Genomic DNA, 27,448 nt, shown 5'->3' on the forward strand with positions numbered 1-27,448 from the left:
AAGAAGGAAATACAACCTTCATTCTAAGAGGTTCTCCGAGGTCATGCAGGCAGCTGCTCCCAGGCTGTTTGTGAAATATGGGGGGAAGATGCTCTCGGAGGACCCAAGCAAAGAAGCCTATTTATCCTTGTTATTCAGCATGATCTAACGTATTTGACCACATATACTCACCTTTTACTTTTCTACGACTCCTGCTACATCCTCTGAACTAGAGTTTCAGAGTACACAGAGTGGGGCTTTTGCTGCACCATAAGCAACAGCAACTCCTCCAGCTTTGTGCTTTTAAAATTCTGTCATGACACTAAAGTTCTCATTGAGAACTTTATCTTGTTAAAGTTCTTTAAGAAGCCCCAAGTCCTGAATTCTTATTTTTCTTTTTAAATTTTTAAAGACAAGCATTAAATATTTGAGGTTTATTCTTACACAGAGTGACTCTAACCTTGAGAAGTTTAAATATGCACACACGTACATGCTTTGGTTCGCATGCACAGGGGCCTGGCAGATGCAAGCCTCATGGTAGACATTGACCAGCAGCAGCTGCTCTGTTCCTCTGGGAGGCGGGTGCCCAGGATGGCATGCAATGCATTCCCCTGCTCAGTGCCACAAAAGATCCAGAGAGCCGACACGGTCCATCCCACTCCTGTGATGCTGCAGCTCTTGGGGCGTCGCTGGAGAGGTCAACGTGCTGGTCACGGACTTCCCAACATTCCGGCAGATGACAGCATGAAAATTCACTTTCTTTGTGGGCCATTGATTAAGGGATGGGCATAGGGCCCAATTCGATCCCATGAGTTGCAGGGAGACTCCCCTTGGAGATTTTTTTCTGGAGGGATTTATGGCTTCAGTTGGGTTCCCTGGAAATGATTTATGAGGATGTTTTCTTGGGAACAACAACCATAAGTCAGGAAAGCAGGATTGGGCAGAGGCAGTTCAGATGGAATGTGGTCTCCACAAGGACCTCCGTTTCCCCAAAGGCAGCAGTGGATCTGAGGTAGCCCTTCAGAGGCCATCACAAATAGAAGCCAGGCAGTGGGCATCTTCCTCCTGCGTCTAGTCACTGGTGCAGGCTGTCCCTGGAGAGTGGGCATCACCTGGGCTCCTGGGCTATGTGTCCCCTTTCCTTAGAGAGTCTCAGCTGTGAGCCTTCAGCAGCTGGTACCGCCCGCAGTGGGAGAAGGAGTAGCTACATCCTGATGAGGTTTCCTGGGTGCTGCATCACCATCCACTACAGATCCCTGCCCTGCTGGGACTCCCTTGTTTTGTATGGCAAGTCCACTCCATCTGGGAGCAGCTCCTCTGGTGTTTTTGTCTATCTTCTTCCTGAGGAAACAACCAAGAGATTTAGTGGAAAGAATCATGGCTGCAGCCACTGCAACTCCTCTCCCCACTGATGCTTCTCAGCTCCCTCGTCCACTAGCCATTGTATGTTCTCCTTGCTCTTGGTCTGCTGAGAGCTGGTCCCTGTGGCCCTCCTAATGTGGTGACCCACACCATCTTTCCTGAAGTCTGAGGTTCTATTTACCAAGCCCTTCTCAGACTCTGGCTGCAGTGCTTGTTTATTTGTCATCAAAATGAGGCAAGGGAACACCAAGTGGTGCCTGGGGATCCCCTGAGTGCCAAACATTTTCCTCCCTGCCCCTGTGGTGTGAAGCAGCCCTCTCTCCTCTGGCAGTCAGAGCCTGTGGCCCCCTCCAGGAAACGGGCTCCTCTTCTGCCTCCTACTTTGTTGGATGAAAACCTCAGAAGTTTAAGCAAAGTTTAAACTTCATGGATTCTTGCTGTGACCCCTGATGGAAGCATTCCCCCTTTGGGAAGAACATCTCTAGATCCATAGAACCTTAAATTGGTGGGAGGGGAAACAGAACTTATTCCACAAATAGGTCTGGGGAGGGATGTAAGCAGATCCATGCCTACTTTCACTTCTTGGATCCTAGACCTGCGTCCTGCTACTCAGGGTTGGGGGGATGCAGCTCCATAAAGTGATGCTGGATACAGGTTGTATTCTGCATTCTGAAGGATGGTGCCCTGGCCTTGCCCAGGCTCATCTCTAAGCTGGCACTGCTCTGGGCCTCCTCTAGTCTGTATAACTGGGCCTTCATGTCAGCAGCTTCTGGGCAACGTGGGAGGTGAGGACCAGAGGACCTAGGTGCGTGTGCCTGCTGCTGTACCACTTTTGCTATAAGGGGGTCCCTTGGTCTGAGAGGATGCTGCATAGTGTTTCCTGCAGGTCATCAGATTTTCATTCTGGCAAAGGTGCACATGTAGGAACATCAAACCCATAACTAGAATATAAATCAATTTCAGTCAAGAAAGATCTCTTTTCTTCTAGGAAAGGGATCCAAATGTAAGCAACTTGACACCCCATGATTGGTTGGCCTACTTGAGGGACGGTGCCATGTTCCAGCATCAGGCGGGTGTTTCACAGAGACAGGAGCTGGTCAGCCCTGGGGAGTGGATGCCTTCCACAAGGCTCACGCATAAGCCCCGTCCCTAGCACCATGGCTACTACCTGCATGTACCTTGCATGCCAGCACTGGGGTCGCCAGTATCAGAGGCTGGCTGATGCCACCTGGCTTGTCCTTCTGTCCAGCTGGTTGTTTGGTTCCTCCTACATGGCAATTGCTCTCTGGTGGGTGTTATCACAAGATACAGAGATTTTCACACTTCATGCCCACCTCCATAGACCCATCCATGCCTTCTCCCCAGACCACCTCTTTCCCACTCTCCTAACCCATCTCCCTTAAGACTCCCAAGCCAAATCACACATTACCCATAAATTCAAGTATATTCTTACATCGAACTTCTTCTTTCTTCACACAAAGATTTCCAAGTGAGCTACTGAAAACTCCAACCACTGGGAGAATCTCTGCCCACCAGTGTTGATAAGGCCCCCCCAGGAGGGACGTAAGCAGATTCATGCCTACTTCCACCTCTTGGTTCCCAAAAATATGTTCTATGACTTTGGGAGTAGAAGGGCAGGTCTGTAAGATGATTCTGGAGGAAGGGTATATACTGTATCCTGGAGGATGGTGCCCCAGCCTTGGTCAGGGTCATCTCCAAGTTGGCACTGTGGAGGCTACAAGGTCCTTTTTAGATCAGTCTGAATTGGTTTTGTCTTCCTTAAAGATGATAGCATTGTGACTGGTACACGTTATTTCAAAATTGAACTTAGAGAAAGCTCAAAGAATGGACGGAAAAAACAAAAAAGAGAATTAACAAGACTGATTGAAATTTTTTCTGACCTTAGTCTTGTTTTTCAAAAAAAGAGGTAGAGAGGCTACAATGAAATGGGGACAATATGTTGAAATATATTGATGTCCTTTTCTCTTTTGCATTTGTTTATACTGACCTTCCTCTTACTGTGTTGGTGGCATTCAATTACTTCAGGGATATTTAGGTTTGCTACTCTATGAATATGAACCAAGATTCCATATTACATTCTGACATCTAGAACATGATTTTTAAATCTGCAGCAAAATGTTTGTTTTATAAGTCAAGGATTTTCTATTTTTTTTTTTTTTCTGTTTCTGCTAAGATCCAGGCCTGGACAATAAGACATTAAGTTTAGCATTATCCAGGGCTGGAGAGAGAAGGACATGATAGAATCTATCCCTTCAGATCTCCTTGAAGTGAGAGCGAGAGAAAGAGAGAGAAAGGAAATCAAGCAGAGAACCATATGTGCCCTGCCATTCCTCCATGTGGTGAAGTCGGGGATGTGAGAAGGCACAGCAGACATTGAAACAGAAAGCTCAAAACAAAGGAACGGTCTCCCATTTCCATGTGGAACCCCAGGGTGCTGCTCGGTCAGCTATGAGTGACACAAGGAGCCAAAGGAGCTTGTGGGTGTAGATACCAGAGGTCAAAGAGTGACACTCAAGACCCCCAGTGAGAAGTGTGAACACACCCCCCAGGAAGCCTGTGGGAATGCATCACACTTCACCAGATACAAGCCATGGATCAGCCACAGAAGAAGAGAGAAAAGATCTGATGCCCATTCCTCTCCCACTAGGAGGCTGAGAAAGCTCCTCTGGTGGCTTGCTTTCATATTGGACAGGGGAAAGGGGACGAAGGGAATCTAAAAGGCAGAGCACTTGCAAAAAAGAGACCATACCACCAAAACAATAGGATTCAAATCTAAAGAGACAGCGACATGTTAAACATGCAATGTGATGTCTGAGTATAGCTGACTCTGCAGCAGCCTGCTCAGATCATCTTAGATCCTCTTCCACTCCTAGCCAGAGCCCACTCCAGCCATGTGTGGAGCAGGTCAGAAAGTACCAGAAAATCAACACCCTGCGGGAGCAGCCCTCGGCTACTGACAGTGGGAGAGTGGGATGGGTGTATTCATACCCCAGCTCCTCACCTCAGGAAGGATCATTCTAAGGCATGTTCTATACTGTCTTCCAAAGCTCCCCAGTGGGGTTGGGCTCCAGTTGCCCACGGTGCTTAAAGTTCTTGCTAACACATATTTTACTGCCTGCCTTCCCGTTGCAGCTTCCCAGGATGATCTTGCAAAGAAACTACTTGCACTCACAATCTTGTCATTGAGCCTTTTTCTGAGGAACCTGAACTGAGAGGATGGACTCCTATCTCCTCTTTACCTGGTGAGATGGGAGTCAATGATGAAGATGAAATCTTCTATTTTAAAAAGAAACTGTATTGGATCTGCACAGCCAAGGCAATGAGAGTAAACATTCATACCATTATAATAATAACCACACTTAATACAATTTTTTGAAAGCTGGAAGCATCATTCACTTGGGTGACAAATATTTATCCACTTAAAATTATTCACAAGGTGTGATTTATAGGCCAGCTTGAAATGTGTTTTGGTAACATGGGATTGAAAAGCACAAATAATCTCAGGGCCACATTCAAACAGCAGCTCCCATTGTCTTCCCCAACAATTCTTTTCTGAACTAACCAGTCTGGCTCATCTCCTTTTGGGTTTCCTATTAACTTCTGGCAAAGGCACCATGTTGTTCAATCTTAAATGACTAAAACAAACAAAGGAAGAAAGACAAAAGTATTGAGGGGCGCTGATTAATTTATACTATCATGCATTACACACCATGTATCTAAGACCTACCATGAGACAGTCTCTGCAGTGGCCTGGAAATAGAAAAGTGAATAGTAGGGTCTCTCTCCTCATAGAGCTCCATCCTAGCAGATAGATGCATGCCTTAACTGTAAACGGAACACAGTGTGATGAGCACCCACAGCAGACAGAGCACCCTTCCCCTTGGGACATGAAGGGTTATTTTATTTTTATTTATCTATTTATTTATTTTGAGATGGAGTCTCACTCTGCTGCCCAGGCTGGAGTGTAGTGGCACAATCTCGGCTCACTGCAACCTCCGCCTCCCAGGTTCAAGCAATTCTTTGTGCCTCAGCTTCCCGAGTAGCTGGGATTACAGGCATGCACCACCACGCCTGGCTACTTTTTTTTGTATTTTTAGTAGAGACAGGGTTTCACCATGTTGCCCAGGCTGGTCTCGAACCCCTAACCTCAAGTGATCTACCCACCTCGGCCTCCAAAAGTGCTGGGATTACATGCGTGAGCCACTGCGCCAGGCCAACGTGAAGGGTTATTAAGGAGAAGAAACATATCAGTGAGCTAGTTCCACAATAGTGCTGTGGATAAAACTCAGTGGCCTACAACAATAAGCATTTATATTCCTCTCTCGCCGGTAAGTAGGCTGTGGTTTGCTGGCTGTGCCTTGAGGCTATGGCATGTGCCCAGGTGTGTTCTCTGTGCCTCACACTCCTTGGATCAGTGACTCAATGAGGCACCCTTCCACTGTGAAGGCATAGTATAATATGCCAAAGGGCAAGCCAGAACCTGCAATGCCTCTTCAGGTGTCAGCGTAGGATGGGCAGGCTGCCATTTTGGCCCACATTGCATTGGCCGAAGCAGACACATGGCCAATCCGAAAGACCCTGCATTAGGAATGTGAACTCCACACTGAGGACCGGGAGACCAGGTGTCTGTGTGCCATGATCCCATCTATCCCAAGGAGTGAAGGAAGGAGAGGACACCCCAGGTAGAAGCAGCAGCAAAATGTGATCATCCTTGAAGGTTCAAGCCACATGCTTAGTAGAAACATAGGGTAGACGTGTGTAAGCAACGCTTCAGCTTTTTTAATCTCTGCATACCCACAGTTGTCGCCCCCAGTAGACCCCAGAAGGCTTTTAAGCAGCTTCAAATGGTCACCTTAAAGGTCAGAGTGGCAGAAAGGTGGACCCAATGCAACAGTCCTGTTAACTTAACAAAGGGCATTTCTGTATCAGAGACCTTGAGGGCTGCCATACTTACACAGAAGGGCACTGTCGGAGAGTGAAGGTTCATTCGAATTGGAACCATGAGAGAAGTGGGAAGCGGTGCTGTGGGCCCCTGGATGGAGACAGCTCCTGATGCTAACCTTTTGTTTTCTTCCAAGGGAGATGCCACCAGCCAAGCGGCCGAATTCTGTGCCTGGGGCACTAACACGGTGGCATATAGCCAAGACTGTGGAAGTGAACACCATCAATGGACAGAGGGTTTTCTCCGGAATTGCTTAGGATCTGAAATTTCACCTTCCTGATGTTTCCTACCCCTTGTGCACCTATAGCCACCTGTCACCTAGCAGAAGGGAAGAGGCTACAAATTCAAAGGAGGTAAAGCGGAGAGTCGGTGAGTCCAGGAGACAGGGTCATGCTATGGCTCACCAGGTATAAAACCACCTAGGCTTGGCTACATCGTTTCAACACTCCATCACTGGAAACTTTGAAGAGTAGATCACTCAATTTCTAATGTGTTTTAAGTAATGGAGCTCTTATTCTCAGACCACACTTCATGAAGGATCTTCAAACAGACAAATGAAAACTTAGCTGCTTTAATTTGAGGAGGATTTGGGAATGTTAAAGCTCTGACTAATTCATCTCACCCCTTCCCTTGGAGGTCATGCATGTGGAATTCCAGAGTCTTGGTATCAGAAAAGCACAAGCAGAAATGGATGGGAGAGATAGCATTTTAGCCCCTTCCTACTCCTACTCCACGACAGTCTGAACATGGAGTTCCACGTTCTGCCAGGAGTTCCAAGTGATAGAAGTTAGAAAGGCTGGGCATGAGGAAATGTACACTTTCAGTTTTCAGGGGCCTCCTGCCTTTTGTATTATGGCAGCAGGCCATGGAAGCAGGTGGCAATTTATTAACTAATCACACGCCAAAGCAATGCCATTATTCCTCTGAAAACATTGCTTATTTCCTGACTTATGCCATTCAGGCTGTTGTGGCAAAATACTGTACACTGCAAGGAATAACAAACATTTTTTACAGTCCTGGAGGCTGAAAGTCCACAATCTAGGCTCTGGCAAATTCAGTGTCTCATGAGAGCCTGCCTCCAGGTTCATAGACAGAGCCTTCCTTCTGTGTCCTCACATGGTGAAAGGGTCACAGGAGTTCTCTTAGGCCTCTTTTTTTTTTTTTTTTTTTTTTTTTCAGAAACAGGGTTTCACTATGTCGCCAAAGGCTAAAGTGCAGTGGTGTGATCATAGCTCACTATAGCCTTGACCTCCTGGGTTCAAGCAATCCTCCTGCCTCAGCTTCTCGAGTAGCTGGGACTACGGGAACATGCCACCATGCCTATCAAATATTTTTAAAACTTTTGTAGAGGTGAGGGTCTCACTGTTTGCCCAGGCTGATCTCAAATTCCTGAGCTCAAGCGATCCTCATGCCTTGGCCTCCCAAAGTGTTGGGATTGCAGGCTTAAGCCACCAAACCTCTTTTATAAGGGCACTAATCCCATTCATGGGGGCTCCACCCTCATGACTTTGTCACCTCTGAAAGGCCCCATCTCCTAACATCATCACCTGAAGTGTTAGGATTTCAACATATAAATTTTGGAGGACACAAACAGACCATAGCATTTTCTGTTCTGATCCTAAAGTATTTTTCTCAAATCATATGACTTTAATCAACACATAATATAATCAATTCTTTAAAATTTTTTCTAATGTAATCCTTTTTTCTTTTTTTCTAGCTCAAGTCACTGGATATTTTTTGAGTATTCATTATGAAATTTGAAATAAATCTTAACAGAGATAATGATACCAATTATGATTCTTGTATTACCACATCAGTTCATTAACTGAACACTTAACTATATGCAAGACACTTCAGGGAGGGCTCAGCATCTATATTAACTCTCGTTCTCATAAAACTCTTGCTAATTACTTATCATTAATCCTAGTGTATAAAACAAAATGAGAGCTTATGACAAGTATTCATGATCATAGAGCAGGGAAACTTGAAAAAGCTATTTTGGGCCAAGCGCGGTGGCTCCCGCCTGTAATCCCAGCACTTTGGAAGGCCAAGGTGGGCAGATCACGAGGTCAGGAGATCGAGACCATCCTGGCTAACACAGTGAAACCCCGTCTCTACTAAAAATACAAAAAACTAGCCGGACGTGGTGGCGGGCACCTGTAGTCCCAACTACTCGGGGGGGCTGAGGCAGGAGAATGGCGTGAACCCGGGAGGCGGAGCTTGCAGTGAGCCGAGATCGTGCCACTGCACTCCAGCCTGGGTGACAGAGCGAGACTTCGTCTCAAAAAAAAAAAAAAAAAAAGAAAAAGTTATGTTGATTCCAAAGCCTAGACCTTCTCTTGACACTCAGAAAATCAAGCCATATAAAACAGCATAGATGCAGGGCTGAAATGTGCAGAGGGTTCAGTCCACAACCACGCAGAAGAAAACAGCTGGCCAGAGGCAATAGGAAAGGCTTCGCGCAGCAGCCTAGACTGACCCGAGGTATCAGTGCTTTTTAGGGGCAGAAACGTCTATGTCTTTCCCCCCAGAATGGCTCTGATGAAGAAGCAGGTGAGAAAAAGTGTGATTGCCCCACGCCTTGTTGTCTGTCTGAAACACTGTTTGCTTTCTCTTTTTCTGCCCTGAATATAGCTTTAATTTAACTCAGTGGAGTCCTGTGAGCTGCATTAACAAATGATACTCCAGATAGCTTAGGGCCGTGTGCTAAAAATGAGTTCCCAAAGAGGCTACAAACCATGGAGGGTGGAAATATTGGGAAACTCCTCATAATACATTACTTTCTTAGATATTCATATTCCACATCGTGCACTAAACATCTAAGAAATCCTATAGTCAAGAAACTTGTTAGATTTAACTAGAGTTTCCCAAACTTTCATCATGGCTGAACCTTCTTTCATACAATGCCCATTCCCTGTTAATGGAATGAACACAGAATCCTTGTAGACTAGAGAAGCAAACACGCGGTGTTCTGGTGTGCCCCTAGAGGATGTAACCACCCCAAATCAAGGGCCATCATTACAAGACGAAGGGTCCATGCAGCCACACTCTGCACCCTGATGTCTGGTCGGACGCTGGCCCGTGAGTGCCCCGGGAGCCCGGGTATACCGGATGAGGTGGCTACCGCAGAGGCTCTGGATCTTCCCCCGGTCCCTCTGATGCTGGGCCCTCCTGCTGTGGTGCCGGGCTCTCTCTTCCTTGTGCTTCCTCACACCTGGCCTGCATTCTCTGTGTGCTTCAGAGCAAGACTTCAGTGAGGCCACCAGACTGGTTTTCAGGTTGCATTTCTGTCCTTGGTGCCATCTACTGGGTTGTCCCTCAGCCCTGTGCCTTTAATCTCACAAATCCACCCTGTCTAACCCACCCCCAAATTCCAGATGTGCACCATAGACTCTCTTTACCTGCTGGAGTCTTCCGACCTTGATGGGCTAACCATGGCCACCAAATATGTTTCTATAACTATCCCGTCTTCCTTAAGGGCCAGACAGCTCAGCCTTCACAGTGGAAAACATGTTTTCTAGCTGCTATTCTTCAACTTGTTTTAACCCATGGCCCCTTTGGTAATTACAAAATATCATGCCTTTCATTAACTTCCTTTGAAACTTTAAAATTAATTAAATACAGGTTGCAATGAGCCAAGATCGCGCCATTGCACTGCAGCCTGGTGACAGAGCAAGGCTCAGTCTCAAAAAAAAAAAAAAAAAGCCAGTGGCGGTGGCTCATGCCTGTAATCCCAGCACTTTGGGAGGCTGAGGTGGGCAGATCACGAGGTCAGGAGTTCAAGACTAACCTGGCCAACATGGTGAAACCCCGTCTCTACTAAAAATATAAAAATTAGCTGGGTGTGGTGGCGCGTGTCTGTAATCCCAGCTACCCAGGTGGCTGAGGCAGGAGAATGGCTTCAACCCGGGAGTTGGAGGTTGCGGTGAGTGGAGATCACACCACTGCACTCCAGCCTAGTGGACAGAGCGAGGCTCCATCAAAAAAAAAAAATAAATTAAATTAAATTAATTAAATATTACAATGAAAAACAAATGTAACTGATGTCTGCAACTTACTCCAAAATACAATGCATAAGAGGAATTCATGGGTGGATACAGGCATGGCTAGCAGCACGCATGTGTGATAAAGCAACTACTATGTAGCAAAGGAGCGATTTAGGGTGTGGGTAAATGGTGTTCACTGTAAAATGATTTCAATTTTTTGATACATTTCAAATTTTTCACAATAAAAGGTTAGGCAAAAGTTCAAGTAATGATAATTCTACACTATTTTTTATCAACTGGCACAGAGCACCCACTATGCTCACAGACAGATGTGGGTTCCAGGGAGGTGGGACTGTGGGTGCCTGTCCAGCCAGGAGGAACTGCTTCTGCTGTTTAAGTCTCTGTGGGAACTATGGGACTTCCTGCAAACTGCTGTTTGGGGAAGTGTTGCACCTGCCCCAGCTGAAGCCCTGCGAGCCGTTCCAGCTCATCTGTGGGGTAGGAGGCCGACACATATGTTCTGCCGGGGCTGACCTCTGCAGACTGAGATCTGAGCTATGCTCAGCTAGCCCAGCTTGCCTGGCTGCCATTCATGCCCCCACATCTCGTTGTCCCTGAGCCTATCCTTCCAGACGCCACCTGGATCATGCACTAGGTCCCACAGGAAGAAAAGATTGTTGTTCCATGGGATGCTTTCCCAATCCAGTTTCCATCTGTTTGCCACTGGAAGGGAGAGCAGAGTCAACATCACATCCAGAGGAAAGATGGGCTCCTGCATGATGAATTTGCTTAGGAAGCAAATTGTGCCCAATCTACACCTTGGTTAATATTGGTGTGTTAGAAAAATGTGCATATAGAAGGGCTACCAGAGCTGCTTAAACAATTCCTGCTGTTACTCCCTTCTGCACAAAGAGATAGAAGACTTACGGTGGAATGCATGGGGAGGGGAAGGCCCAGGAGAGGAGAATGCAGGGAACCTGCCCTTCAACGGAAGCATCGGTGATCCTTAAAATCACAGGTTCGGTGTTGTAGGGGCTCTTCTGAATTCAAGAGAACTCCTAGAACTGCAAGAGGTCACTGTATTCTCAAAAGTAACAAATGCATTTCCACAAAAAACAGCTATACGCCTAAGTCTATTTTAAGGGAAACAAAAGGTCTTAAAGGCCCACCCCCACACCCCCAGATTAAAAGCAGCTAGGTGTGGAGTGACAAATAGCCAAGAAAGCTGAGGGGACATCAGGCTCGCCAGGAATGTGTACAGAATAATGGCTATAAGGCTGGTTCCCCATATCGCTTTGAATATCTAACCAGCTTTGTATTCAATTAATACTTAATATATGGCCAAAAAAAGTCACTAAATAATTTTGAACCGTAGAGTATCAAAGTGATGCTCTAGAATCTAGAGTGAAAGAGTTTGTAAGTGAGATATGGTGGTTCATCTTATGTACCAACTTGACTGGATCATGGGTCAAGCCCAGATATTTGCTTAAACATTATTTCTGTGAAGGTGTTTCTGGAAGAGATTAACATTTGAATTGGCAGAATGACTTAAGAACATGGCCCTTCCCAAGGTGGAGGGGCCTCAGCAAATCAATTGAGGGGCTGAGTAGAGCAAAAAAGCAGAGAAAGGAAGAATTTACCCTGTGTGCTTCCTGTCTGCCTGCTTGAACTGGGACATCTCATCTCACCTTCTCTGACCCTCAGACAAGGATTCGTATCATCAGCTCCCCTGGTTCTCAGGCCTTTAGAAACAGATTGAATCACACCATGGGCTTTCCTGGCTCTCCAGCTTGCAGACCCAGGGACTTCTCAGAATCCATGATTTGTGTAGGCCAATTCCTCATCATAAATCGCTCTCTCTCTTTACACACATATACACACACACACACACACACACACATACTCTCTCTCCTCTCTCTCTCTCTCTCTCTCATCCTCATGAAACCTTTGCTGGTTACTTATCATTAACCCTAGTTTACAAAACAAAATGAGTTACAAAACAAAAATATATATGGTGTGTGTGTGAGAGAGAGAGAGACAGAGAGCGAGCGAGAGAGAGAGAGATCCGGTTGCTTCTGTTTCTGTTTCTGTTTCTGTGGAGAACCCTGACTAATACATGAGGAATTATTGGCTTCTAGGGCTTCTCTATGACCAGAAAACGCCATAGCCTGTGTGGATCCCCAGCCCAGCTTGACTGGTAAATGCTGACCACAAGTAACACTTCATCTGACAAATGGTGGGACCAGAAACCCAGAAACCAGTGTGGGGACACAGCCAGCAGGCCATGGTCTCTGGAGGGATCATAGTAGAAATCCTCTATCAAACATGAGAGGAAAACAGGCAGCAGCAAGACTCCACAGTGGCTGCTCTCTGGTTAGCTCCAGTGAAGTCATTAGCACCAGGAAAGCAGGGGAACTAGCTTAGGAATTCACCAAAACCCACCTCCAGGCCTTGCAGCCTCACAGTAGAGAGAACAACTGTGTCTCCACCTGGCCCTGCCCGCAGAGGCAGTGGAATGTGTGAGTATTTTATTTAATACTCCACGTCGTTGCTCTCTGCCTCCCACAAGGGATTTAAGATGGCTTACAAACATGGCCCCAACATTGGCAATGAGAATAAAATAAAAATAGACGATATAAGCAAAGCAGAAGGAAAATCAGGCAGGGGTGTAAGATGAAGTGAGGAATGAAGTCAGCATCTGAAGCAGCCAGATTTAACTACATGGAAGCACATGAGATATTTGTCACAAATTCAATGTCCTGGGGAAGTGGAACCCCAGTGCCCCAGTCATCCTAACATCTGAGAATTATTTAACTGGACACGTGAAAGAAGGGACCATGAACTTACTTAGCTGTGGGTTCTTAATGCAGAATTTGAATCTTCTGAAAAGAAATGAGATGCCTGTGTTCACATGCACTTTTCTTTTCTACTCAGATCATGTAAATGCTCATCAGATTATCAGAGGACTCCAGGACCCAAAACCCATTCACCATTAGTACCACTGCTAACATTTCCAGAAAGCCATGGAAGGATAGAACCATGACCAGGGGATACTAGATGTGATATTGTTAACCGCACTGGATACTTACTAACGATCAGCATCTGGGCTAAGCGTGTCCCATGCACTATCTCACTTTAGTCCTGGAAGCAAGCACTATAATCACTGCCATTTTATAGATAAGGAAGCAAAATCTTGGAGGTTAATTTCCCCCACAGTTATGCAGTTGGTCAATGTCAAGATTAATTTCCAGGCAGTCTGGCTTCCAAGCAGCAGGTACAACTGCCATAAATCCAACTCACCACATTGCAGGAGAGAAGGTTTCCTGATGCAGAAACACACCAGGATCTTAGGGGGAAGCTCCGCTGTTCCTTATTCTGAAACCAAAAAAAGACACTGTGAACCATTATCAAGTAAACTATTACTCTTAACTTCTGATTTGTGTTGTATCTGCACAATTCTTTGAATGAAATGGACTCTATTCTGTAATTTTCTGGCAGCTGGCATATTTTTGTCTTTTCTTAAAAATCATCTTCAAGGTAGAGCTCATTCTCAGAAGAGCTCATTCAAGGAAATATCTAAATCCCATCTCTGCCACTTATTGACAGTCTGACTTTGGGCAAGTTACTTAGTTAGCTTTGTTATTCTTTTTCTTATTCTTCGTATTATTATTATCATTCCAGTGCTCTGTGTATGTATTTTTCCACAATATAAAATAAATAAAATCAACTAACTTTATTTTGTGAAGCATGTAATACTCAGAAACTAAAATAATTTTTTAACAGGAAGAAAAATATAAACCCTTTTTAATAAAGAACATAAAGGTAAAAATTTTCCCCAAAAAGGATAGTGGTGGGAGATCGAATTATGTAGGTCATTATCAAAGTAACTCCTGAGCTAGAGTAGAGAAGAGGCCCATGGACAGAACATATTTGTATTCCAAATAATAGCCGGGGACAAAATAATGATCCTCTGCATGACATTACTGTTTACCATGACTGCAAATGCCCTGGGCAACACCGTGGCAGGTAAAGCTAAGTGGTGATTCTAACTGTTACACAGGAGGATAGAACGCCATCTTGTTTTCAGTCAATGTGTCCACTTAGAAAACCCAAGAGAGGTAAATAAAAATCTATTGGAATGAATAGAACAAAGAGAATTCTATACAATAGACAAATTTAAGGAAAGTATACTAAACATAGGTTTAAGGTATAACTAATCAAGATATCTATTGAGAGAAAAAAATTCTATTAAATATAGCATCAAAATATAAACTATTCCAGAATTACTCTTAACACAAAAGTGATAATATATAAGGAAAAGTACAAAATAACTGAATGCCTACTAGAGCCCTGTGAGTGTGCAGCCCCTTCCCCTGTCTTAGTTTTCTTCAGAGAATGGAGCCCCCGAGGTGTCCTGGGCTTGCATGAGGGTCTCCATTGCCTGTCTCAGCTCTGTGGGTGGGTGCTCCACTAGCCCAGGCTCCTCTGTGGGTTGCTCAATGGTGTAAGTCCGGGCTAGAGCAGACCTGACACACAGAGAAGCATCACTACAGTGCCTACAGCCCCACTCGTTCCAGGCACTGCTCTGTCCTAATCCACTCAGTCCAGGAGAAGGAGAGGTCAAGGTTTCCATTTTGCAGAAGAGGAGATAGAGGCACCGCCTAAGGGCTCACAGATGGTGACCATGGAAGTGTGACCTGAACCAGGCAGTCTAGTCTCAGATTTCATGGCCACCATCATACTCCATAGCTTCCTTTTTATCAGGGGAATGAAAAATGATGACAATTATGTTAAAACTCTATGTACATATAAAAGTACATAAACATCAGGATAATTTATTGGGTTATTAATCTGTAGTGTTTTTTGACTATTCCTCATTGCATATTTTCCTCCCTGGCCTCAGGTTTGTGAATGTATGAGCTGTGCTGTCATACGATGTCTCTCACCTGGTTTAATACATTCCTAATGCTGTCCTGGAATTCTTAATACCTTTTCTTTTTCAAAAAAGATCTTGCAAATTATGTGGCAGTTCTTTCTCTCTCCCATTTCAAGCCAGCATTCTGGACTCCCTCACCTAAGGGGTAGTCAGGTTGCAGGAAAATAGTAGAAGTTTCCAGAAGGTTATAGCACATTCTGTCTCTGGAGGGAGACAAAAATGGGAAGGAGGGAGAAAAGAAAAATGAGGTGAGAAGCTGGGACTTAGGAGAGACTCCTTCCAGCTGGGGAAGGCAGGGAGGTTAGGGGTTCTGCCAAAGCACCACCTCCTCCACCACCACAGTATCTCACAGAAGCTTCTGGTCCCTACTGGACAATGGCTTAGTGTCTGCAGTTTGTGTGTGTGCTTAGCCTGTCTCCTCAACACTGAAAATCTTCCAGGGGCATAGGCTCGTTCTACATTTTGTTCAACACTGCATCTCTAATATCTAGGGAAGGGTAGCCCCTGGGCCCAGAAATCTCACCAGAAAAATCTTTCCTGTAACTAAAAAGCAGCATAGATGGAGGACTTCAAGGCCCCTGTGGGCACAGAGAGTCAGGGATCACTCAGGGACCTCAGTGTGAGCCTAGGACCTGGAGCCCCCAAATACATTGTTCTGTTCAAGAACCCTGAGAAATATGTGCAGAGAAAGACACTCCAGAACTGATTGAGATTTAATTCAGAACTGGGATCTAATTTTACTTAACAAGTAAATAAGGACATAGGACATTTTTTGCACACTCATGTGTGTAGCTAAGATTTATACACCTGTCCCATCGGTAGCCCAGGGTGCCACTCCTCCTCTGTGTGTGAGGGAGCCCTTGACAGGTGAGGGGAGACAGGGAGGTCACATGAGCTTTATCTCTCATGGCTGGGCATGAGGTCACTGCAGCTGGTGGTCTTGAATGCACAGAGTCCTCCAGCCATGCCCCCAGCAGTCCGGGAGCTGGGGAGAGTCATCCCTGTTTATTCTCACAGAGTGCCTCCCCTCCCAGTCCTCACTTCACAAAACGCGCACCCGATTGCCTTGCTGGGGGAGACAGCATGTTTCTGATGGAACTCAGAAAGCTATTGAGCTCCCAAGGGGAAGGGTGAGATCTGGGAGAGATGGAGGCACGGAGGTTCCAGTCCCCTTGGGATGAGCTGTCCCTCCCAGGCAGGCACTCATGGTGGCTTTCCTAGACTGCTTTGATCAAAGCATGCTCTTGCAGAACATGCACGGCCTTATCCTGCTGCCTGTGAAATGTCCAGCTAAGCTGCCCTCTCTCCTTCTGACCCTGGTTGTCACTACAACTCAGATGGGGACCCAGCTTCCAGAAAGTTCTGAACCCCTAAATCTTCCCCCTGGGAAAAGACTACATCTAAAAATAGGTAGAATCATCAGTTTTCGATGGGGAGATTATATATCGATTATGCATATTTTTACTTAATTACTTTTGTTTGTTTTCCTGGTTTTCCAAAGTTCGTGTCCATTTTACATTTGAAAAAGGAAAATATATATTTTGGCATCATCCTTGAATGGCATGAACAATCCCTTGTGAAGAAGCCCCAGCGTCCTCCCATGAGTCCGGACCACCACCAGCACCAAAGACCTTGCCGGAGAATCTGGGCTTCGAGTCAGCTGAAATGTTAAATGGGCCTTTTTGCTATTAAAACTTCCCCCCCGCTTTGACTTAAATATAGTGATAAATAGCGCTGGAATGAGGTTTTTGTTCACCAAAAGTTTCTCCCAGAATAGAAACTGCCCCAGTATTTTTCTTGGGAAGTACATCTATCTGGCAATGGTCACTGTTGACATTTTAAGCTAATGCACTCTGCTATGCAAAGCTGAGCCCAAAAAGCAAAGAGCTGTTTGCCATTTTGTGTTTCTTTTTTTTTTTTTTTTTACCCAAACTCTGCCAGCTGGGGTAAAGACACCCTTACTAGTCAAACGTGCTCAGCACTTGGACTCTTTGCTTGTAAATTCCTGACACTCCAGGCACTGCCTGGGTTGGTTTGGCATCGTGGCCTTCAAGCTGGGACAAGTGGCCCAAAGCCTTTCTTATCCTTCTCTCTGGCACTTGCGGCCTCCAGCAAAAGAAAAATTAGGACAGTGTTCTTTGCATGAGGATAGAGTTTCATATGCTCTGGTCTCTTCAGAGGGGCACCACTCCACAGATGAAAAACAGCCAGCCAAAAATTAAGCAGCTGGCCCCTCTGTCAATCCAAGTTCTGGGGTCTGGGGCCTAAAACACAGCACCTGTTGCAAGTAAGCAGTTGCAATGGTCCTGCAGCTGTGGGTGCTGTTATGCAGCCATCTCGTAGCAACAACACAGCAGTCGTTGTCAGTCTGACACGTGAGGATGGCATAATAAATGCATTTTGTCACAGCTCCTGCTGCCCCCCAGAAAGAAACCCTGCACAATTTAACAGGATCACTACAAGTCATCATAGAGAAACACTCATTTGACTGGGTCGATTAGCCTCTTGGACACCTTTCTACTAGGTTTCTATGGTTACCATGTTCATTATTTTTGTAGAACAAAACACCAATTCACAATCTGCAAACCACAATCTCCATCAGATGCTGCAAACCCAACCCCCCACCCTTCCTGCTTTCCTCTGGCATCAGTAACCAGGATGATAGGAAAGTGCCCTGGAATGAAATCACTAAGCATTTAGGCACTTCACATTCTCTGTCCCTACCGGGGAGAAGCCTGCAAGCACAGAGACAGGCAGGGATCCCAGGATCAAGGGGGCTGGAGAGGGGCAAGGGGTCGATATCACACCCAAATCTTTGGTAATACTTGTATGTTCATCTTGGCTTGGGATCCAGAGTAATTATTTTTTATCCTATCTACCTCTGTTGACATTTTGGCTAGATTGCTTTTCAGATGAAAAAGTTTTATTAAAGAATTGCTTCTGGAAAATAATTTTCAAACCAGTTCTGTGCGTGTCGTGATCAAATTCAGGATAACATTGCAAACAGAGACTGTGAATTCCTGAAAAGATTTGGAGTGTGTATTATTATCCGTGTCTCATCTGCCACTTGAATGCAGACGCGGAAAATCTTGGGCAGTGGCCCTTTTGTCAGAAGGAATCAAATGGTACCGCCCTGCTGGAAACGATCCCGGCGGCAGCCCCCGAGGCTCACAGCTAATTCAAAACACGAAATGACACCCTAGCATCCAGAATTGCAGGGCCTGTGCTCTGCTGCCTGGGCCCTCCACCAGGTGCCCCTTTCTGTGGCCTCTGCTTTGTCAGAGACATGCTGCGTAGAGCAGGGAACAGGCAGCCTTGACATCCTTACAAAGCACTCTCCTTGGTATTGTTCCTCTTATTTTATTAATGCAAACTCTCACTCCTGTAATCCCAGCACTTTGGGAGGCAGAGACGGGCGGATCACAAAGTCAAGAGATCGAGACCATCCTGGCCAACATGGTAAAACCCTATCTCTACTAAAAATACAAAAAAAATTAGCTGGGTGTGGTGGCACGTGCCTGTAGTCCCAGCTACTTGGGAGGCTGAGGCAGGAGAATCACTTGAACTCGGGAGGCGGAGGTTGCAGTGAGCCCAGATCACGCCACTGCACTCCAGCCTGGTGACAGAGCAAGACTCCCTCTCAAAAAAAAAAAAAAAAAAAAAAAAAAGACACTGAAAGGGCACTGTCTTTTTAATTAAGTTGTTCTCTCTCCCCCGTGTCTTTAGTTCTATACAGAAAAAATGTCATATTTTATCATGCTCTGAAGTCTCTGTTTTAGTTTACTCTGACAAAGCTGTTGCTCAGAGTAAAAGTCAGCAAGTCACCCAGCCATAACACACATTGTCTATACCAGCAGGGCAAAGGTGAAATAATCCAGGGATTGTCCCCAACTCTCTTCTGACATGACGGATGGTTGGCCCAGGGCCTGATGATAACAGGAGCTACGACAAGCAGGAGTATTACAAGATGAAGGGAGATTTGGGACGATGTTTGATCTTTGAAGGTCAGCCTTCCTGCGTACGAGGCAGAAGTCAAGCTGACGTCTCTAAGCTCCTCTCCTGGTTTTGAGCAAGCATGTTTCAGGAAGCTGATTTGTTATTTTGGCAAGTGACTGTTTATCATGATGCATTTCGGGGGAGTTGGGGGTCAGGTTTCCTGTTGCAGGGAGTTCTGATAGTTCCTGATATTTACATAAATAGGCCTTCAACTATTGATGAAAAATGTAATGTGGGAAGGTGAATTTCAACCCTATGTGGTTGAAACTCAACAAAAAGAATATATAGAGATAAAAAGCTGGGGAGAATGTAGTCTGTATATTACGAGGATTCTTTGAATCCATGCATAGAAATTTGTTGTCTCCATTTTTCTTCCACACAGAACACTTAAAATTTAAAAGTCAGGAGAGGCAACTTTGATGCTGAGAGATGAGCTCTCCATGACATCTCCCTGAAATAGTTCAGATTTATCCTGCAGCCGCAAATCAGAGTCATGCATTACTTCTTTCTGAAAAACAAATTTAAAACCACCGGTCATTCCTCATCATTTGTACAAAAATCCTTATGAAAATGATTAAAGAAGGTAATGGAAGCACAACTCCCGCGTTGGTAAGGACAGAGCAAAGACTTTCCATAAAAGCTAGTTCCCTTCTCCTCCTTTTGAAAACCAAACCAAACAAAAATATCTGGCTGAAACGACAGTGAAACAGCAGAAAATTATTTACCTTCAAAATTGCAGACAAAATAACCCCCCACACACAGTTCAAAGAAATGAACTTGTAAATATTGTGACTTATTAAAACAACAAGGCTATAATTCACTTCACCTCCAGAAAAAAATCAAAACAGCACTTGCTTAACCTCCACAAGAACCCTGAGAAGTTGGCAATGCAAAGGACAGCTCTTTTTGCAGGAGCAGCAGGGAGAGGGAGACTTCACCTCATGCATGTTTACACAAGGCTTAAAATAGATTTTGAGTGCCTAACGCTGCTCAGCGCCTTAGTGTAACTCCAATGCCAGCCTTCCCAGCAGCCAGTGGACTCCGACCTTGATCCCTGCACCGGTGCCAGGCAGGCCCCAGGAGCATGTGCTACGGAGCCAGTCCACAGAGCTCCCTCCTCAGGGACCCGACACCAGAACTGGACCTTCATCTGGCTGTCCCCAGTCACTCCCAGCCCCTTCTCAGGCATTTTCACTTTCTGGGCAGAAGGACAGGTGGGCTGTCTCTTCGGTCTCAACACCCAGCTGTCCCAGCCAGGCATGGAAAGTGAAAGCTTGCTGCTGAGAACCACCGCGACTTACAGGAAGGAGCCCTGAGGTTTCTGTGACCCCAGGCCCTTGACTGGAAAGTGGCTACTGAGGCTGAGTGTCTCCTACCCCTGCCCTGGTGTGTGCCTCCCTGGGGCAGAGGGGGCATCTCAGTCATGCCCCTCTCCTCGGGAGGGGGAGAGCCCCACATGGCCCAGAGGTACTGGGGGACCAGCTCAAGCTCCTTTTGCCACAACACTTTTCACCAGAAAACTCTAAGCCTGCAGGGGCTGCCCCTCAGCCAGCTCCTGTGCACAGGTCAGGAAATCAGAGCCGCTGTCAGGCAGGGCAGGCCTCAAGTCCGTGAGCATTTTCCAGGTCAGAGCCTTCTCAGAGCTGTGGCCTGCTACACCCTACCTGCTAAACCTGCATGGAACCCTGGGCTTATCCCCCTAGGTCCATTTAAAACCTGGAGCTCTACGACCAGTTCTAGCCCAGGCAGCATCTGCCAGCCGTCGCAGAACAGCTCAGCACAGCCTGGCAAGGCCAGCAAGCCACTGGGCAAACTGGTTATCTCAGCAGGGCCCAGCAACAAAACTTTCTGCCAACTCAGGTGAAAGAGAGTGAGTACATGTCTGTAATGTCTCTGTGTATGTGTGTGTACATACAACACACACATACAGACATATATATACATATATATTGAGGTATATCTGCACATATATATGAAAGTATATATTTGACAGTAAATGTCCCACAAGTACAGGAAGCTGCATAAAGCAAACATGAAGTTTAATGAAGTCCTATAAGGCGAAAATGCTTGTAACCCCCAGCACCCACTCTAGAGCCTTCCCACCCCCCTACAGAACCCCACTCCCAAATCTCTCCTCCCTCCTGGGGCACAGCTGGGCTGAGTCTTATGGCCATTAGTACTCTAATTTTCTTTGTCATTTTATTACCCAAGTGAGATTCATCCTCCATGGAGCATAGTGTTGCCTTTTATCTTTGGCTATGCCTTATAAGTCAGTAAGTGCCCACGCCTGAGGTAGACATGCATATACATATATGCATGTGTGCATATGCATGAGTATGAAAGCAGATGCTGTAACATGCTTAGAACAGAATCCACACTCCTCTCCCCTTCAGGCTAGTGCCCTGCTATTTGGAATGCCATTTATTGGATAAACAACAGACAAGTATAAATTAATACCATACTTTAAAAAAGAAAACTGCATGTGGTGCCTCAAGCCTGAGCCGTTAGAACAATTCCCCGAGTATGAGTGTGAAGCTACTCCCAGAGCCAGGAGGCCTCCATGTGTATCTCCACCACTCCCTCTGCAGCCCCATGGGGGGTGAGCCTGGGGACCCCAGTGAAACATCTCCAGCTCCTACCAGATTCCCAGCTTCTTGAGGAAAGAGGCCAGCAGGGCTCAGTACATTGGCCACAGAACACAGCCAGAGAAGGAATCCAGGGTGGTCTAGGCCAACCCGTACCCCCTTGATGGGGTCGATTGCCAAATATCTGTGAATTTCGGGACCAGTTGTTACACACAGCCATTATTAAAAATTAAAATGAATAGATTTGCAATAAAATAAATTATATTAAAATTCAAGATAATAACCCCCACATTGTGTTATTATCAGTGTTCTCTAGGCTGCGTGTCTGTTTATCTGTCTGGTGATATATGTACGTCATTGTACTTAAGGTAGTGGCTCTGCACACCCTTTCCAAGTCTGTTTTTGGTGACATGGCATTAGCTTTCCATTGGCTGTCATGGGAGGATTTATACCACAGACAATGACAAATATTACAAACCAGGTGTCCCATACATACACACAATATACATCCATCCATATGCATATACCAAGCACACTTATATGCATGCACCACACAACACACACGCACCACACAACACACACACACCACACTACACACAATACACTGTTGGTTCCTCCCCCAAATCCTCAAAGATTAAGAACTGGAAGCCAAGCATCTTTTAAGGCGGCCTTCCCAACCTGAGACCTTGGGTGGCCTCCCAAGTCTGAGAGAAGTTGGGATGTCTCATCCCCACCACAGGGAGGTGGCTCTGGGCAGGGCCAGAACCTGATGCGCGGCTAGTGGAGGCTGCGATGTGGTCAGGGATGGCCTGAGAGGGCTCAAGGCCCTCTGAGCAGAGCCCTGCTCACACCCAGGGTCCTTCAGTCAGGCAACAGTAGCCCACGGTTTTCTTGGGCGATCTATGTCCCTGGCAGCATCTGCCCCGTTGGAATTGCAGGTGGTCTGCAGCACCTCCACACCTGGAACCCCACGAGGAGCCTTGCCTCTGCCTTCACAGCCTGTTTTTTGAGGACAACAAGGGGGCTCTGCCTGGTGCTGGGGATAGATCAGGAAAATGCCCCTGTTCATCCATCTACCTCCTGATCTCTTTTCATCCCAGACTGGCACACAGCTCCTGGAACCCTGGGAGTTTGCTGTTTTCTGTGTGCTAATGAGATGGTGGGTGGCTGAACTCTAGACAGTTTCAGGATGGCGGCTAGTGGCCAAAAAGACCAACCATGATGCCACTTCATCCCCAACCCAGAGCGGGGGGGAGCGGCTGGAGACTGAGTCAGTCACTAATGGCTAATGATGTATCAATCACACCTACATCATAGAACCTCCACAAAATCCCCAAACAATGGGGTTTGAGGAGCTTCCAGGGTGGTAGAAGCATCCACATGAAGTGGGGAGCTGTGCACTGAGAGGACAGGGAAACTCCACGCTTGTTTCCCCAATACCTTCTCCTATGCTTCTCTTGCATTTGGCCACTCCTGAGTTTATCTTTCATAACAAAACCATAATTGTAAGTAGAGTGCTGCCCTGCATTCTGTGACTCATTCTAGCAAGGGAGAAGGTCATAGGAGCCCCTGATTTCATAGCCGGATGACCCTTGGGCCTTGTGGCTGGTGTCTGCTGTGGGGCAGAGTCATAGGACAGAGCCGTTCACCTCCAGTGTTCATGGCATGAACTTGTTGGACACCCAGGTGGCGCTGGATAACTGGAGAACTGAGAATTGAGAATTGCCACTTGCAATGACACCAGACAAGTGCAAAGTCAGACAAAGTCCTGTGTCCTCTCTAAGAAGGCCAATGCCCCTAGTTATTCTTTAAGCCTGAATCCAAGGGTCTCCACTATGTCTCCTTCTTGGCTGTGAAAGACAGCCCCCTCCACACTCCCATCCCACTCCCCGGCAGTCCCCAGAACATTTCCATGGCATTTATCACTACAGAGAGGTTTGGATAGGTCTAGGAAGTTAAGACCTCCATAGGCCAGGTGGATCTGGGCTCACCCATCCTTTTCCTGCCACCTGTGCCCCACCCACATCTCCAGAGCCCAGACCCCAGGTCTGGAGCCTCTTCTCACAAATACATCATGCCCAGCCGTCACACCTGGGACCCCACGATGCTGTATGTTTCCTGCTGTGTCTCCCAGCAGACTCTGCTCCACCACTGCCACCTGGGCAATTCGCAGCAAGTGCATCCAGACCACAGGCATTGGCAGCAAGGAGGCAGGCCAGGGGCAGAGACAAGAGCCAAATCCTGATGTTGACATGCAAAGGATGCCACACCTCCAGGGACATCCAACAGGCAGCCAGTTCCAGCCAGTTCCAGGGGATGAAAATACAGAGATCCTTTACCCGCCTCCACCCCCTCTCCAAGCAAAATTGCCCAGTGCTCCTTTGAAGACTCCAAGGTTGCATCTAAAATGCTTCTGGAAATTACTGTTTGAGGTGTCACCCACCTCCCACATCCAGCCCCTCACAGGCACCTCAGTTGTGCAAGAAGGAGGAAGAGCTGGGGGAAAGATTAAATAGAAGGTGTTGGCGGGAGTAGGGGGAAGATGAAATGACAGGAAGATAAACACGGGGTCCTACACCAACAAGACCCAGGGTTGGGGCTGGGTGACCACAGCCAGCCACTTGATGTCTCCAGCTCTCTTTAAAATAGAGACGGAGTGAAATCTTTCTTGTTGTGGCAACAAAGTGAGGGAGGCACGAAGAACCTCTGTGAATGTGATGAGCCCACTGAGGAGAGGCGAGACCACCAGGGCAGGCGGGGCTGTCCTCACCAGCTGGCCCCCTTGGGCCCAACACGCCCCTGCCTGCCCTTCGGCCCCTGCCTGAGGGAAAGAGGAGACCCCAAGAGCAGCCAAAGACGCTGAAAATGAAACACAGAACAAAAGCATCAAGACCAAAGCAGAATGGAGCAGTGGTGTGTGAGTCTACGGGGCCATCCTGAAGGGTGAGGCGGTCACTGACAGCGGGGGTACAGAGGCACAGCCGCAGTGTCAGATATCTGTGCCTTTGTCTCATCCTCTGTGAAGTGCCGATAAAACACACATTCAAAATGTGACTTCTGCCCTGTCAGTGACTCCCTAATCTGGGGAGGCAGGCTTCAAGATGCTTTCAGTCCCTGGGGATGTTTGCAGACAGAAGTAGAGAGACATTGTCCGTGGAAAGCCATAATCATCTAGTATTTGAATGTTTCCGAAAAGGCTTGTTTTCGTCTGAAATGACATAGCTGCCCCTGTCGGTTTTGTCCACCCTGTATGTCCTGTTCCTTTCATTCTGGAAACACAACAAACGGTGCGTAAACAAACGTGGGCAGCTCTCTACGCAGTGTTCTTTGAGCCTGGTCCACACTGAGCTGCTCCCACAGCTGATGCAGAGTCCGTAGCTACGGATCCTGGACAACAGGTCACACGTTCCAGGAAGATTCTAGCAAGTTCTCCCCATACCCAAGAAGCCTGTGAGGCTAATGTTCAGATGAGACGGCTCTGTGGGAGGCCACAGCCTGTGCTGTGGGAGAACTTTCCCAGGCATGCAGGGCAGGACGGATCCATGGAGCCCACCATGTATGTTTCTTAGTATTCTAACCAGATCCCTCAGAAGTCAGATGCAGAGAACACAGAAATCAACCTGTGTTTCACAGCACACTGATCCAGCTCTCTGCATAAGGCAGTGGTTTTCAGACAGGTGCATAAAGGGCTGTGGGAGTGGTTTCTAGAATGCAGATTCCCGGCTCCTCCCCCAGAGATTCAGACTTGGCGACTCTGGAGTGGGGCCGTCCTCATTCATTCCCGGCTCCACCACTGACCTGCGTGTTTCTGTGAAACCTCTGTGCACCTGAGGTCTTCTGAATGAGGGGTACTGACTGGACATAGAGATACTAAGGGCCTTTTTAAAATCTATTTTCCAGGTGCTGCGATGGTTCAGTAATGTAGTATCTCAGGCCTGGTGCACAGTATGTGGTCAGGGTGCATTGCTTTTGTTAGCAAGATAAGGTGTCACATGCTTCTTGGATTCCAGGGATTCTTTCCTCTATCTGTCTACAACTGTCATCCTTACCCTGGTTATTGGATTGATCCCATACATGGATTTTGGGAGAAATCCTGTTGAGACAGTGTCCTTGCAGTTTCTGTCTCTTAGCAACCAGCCTGGCCCTCTGCCCCTCCCCGACAGTGACGAGACCTAATCTGCCCTTTGCCCTGTCAGGCCACCATCAGGAAATAATTTCACAATTCTAGTGGAACAGCAGGGGCCCCTTCACAAGACAGTTATGTAATAGAGCTCGTATTTGCAAACAGCCTGCCTCCCTAGCTGACTTAAGCAGGAAAGGAATTTATAAAATGACATTAGAAAGCTTCTATCTCAGGAGGGCTCGAGGATCACATGAAGACGCTCTGGGCCCTGGTGACACAGGTGGCTCAAGTAAGGGACACTCCCCTTTGGCCTCTGCCACTGCTGCCCTTGAATTTCCTGCTCCCCTGCAGGAGTCAGGACTCTGCCTCCCAGGGTGTCAGGCAATCTGTACTGGCAGCTTGCAGGGATCATGTGGGGTATGTACCCCAAGAAAAGTGGGGTGCTATTGCTAAAGAAAGGAGGCAGAGGTGCTGAGGCCCCACACACATACACATTTGCACACTCTCATACACATGCATGCACACACACATACACAATCATACACCCCCAATCAGACACACTCATACACTCATGCATGTACTCATATACACACAATCACTCACTCATACTCACACACATACCCATACACACTCATGGATATACTCTCACACATTCATGGTCACACTCACATATACATACCCCTATACATATGTTCACACACTCCCTTACACACTCACACACACACACCTACACACTCATACTTATACACATGCATGCACACAGCCATGTACAATCATACACACACACTCATGGGCACATACTCATGCTCACACAATCCCACATGCACACAAACATATATACAACATACCCATACACACGAATGCATATACTCTAACACTCATGCTCACACTCATATACACACTCACGTATACACAATGACACACACACCCCCATATACACATTCCTCATACACACTAATACACACACCCTTATGTACCCTCACACACAATCACATATACACAATCACACACGCACACATGCCACACACATACATACCCTTATACACACTTACACACATACACTTCCTCATAACTCACACATACCTGCTCACACACAGTCACAGATACATACACAGACACACACCTGCACATACACACATACACACGCTCACACTCATGCCCTCTCCAGCCCTTGCTGTGCTCCAGCCCTGGGCACGGCTCAGGTGCAGGCTACAGTGGAGCTCCATGACTGGAAGCCCGTGGCTGAGGGCTGCGTGGAGCTGACAGCTAGGCAGCCGCTAGAGCTGAGTGTGGCCCTTGTGAGGACCAGAGGTGCCACTCGTTTCCAGGGAAGGAGAAACAGAGTGGAGCAGGATGGGTCTGTACCACCTGCTGGCTTTCAGTAGACAAAGTAGGTCACACGACTGAGAGACTGTTGAAAGTCCCTCTGGGAAGGCAACAGTCCGAGACAGCACTTAACGGAGGAGGGGCCCTTGGGGCCCTGAGTGAGGGAGGAATTGCTGAGCACGGACGAAGCAC

General features: G+C 46.9%; 1 long non-coding RNA gene across 1 annotated transcript in view; it reads right to left on the reverse strand.

The window, feature by feature from the left end:
* Window positions 1-400: 400 nt before the first annotated feature.
* LOC130540484 (uncharacterized) overlaps window positions 401-27,448 on the reverse strand; it is a 51,134-nt gene continuing 24,086 nt past the window's right edge. Inside the window, exons 6-8 of the long non-coding RNA XR_008954452.1 lie at window positions 13,591-13,665; window positions 5,090-5,187; window positions 401-1,320 (exon numbers count right to left, since the gene is read on the reverse strand). This is a non-coding gene — a long non-coding RNA (uncharacterized LOC130540484). The remainder of the gene's footprint in view (window positions 1,321-5,089; window positions 5,188-13,590; window positions 13,666-27,448) is intronic.

The sequence above is a fragment of the Pan paniscus genome, chromosome 11 (genome assembly GCF_029289425.2).
Source record: "Pan paniscus chromosome 11, NHGRI_mPanPan1-v2.0_pri, whole genome shotgun sequence".
NCBI lineage: Eukaryota > Metazoa > Chordata > Mammalia > Primates > Hominidae > Pan > Pan paniscus.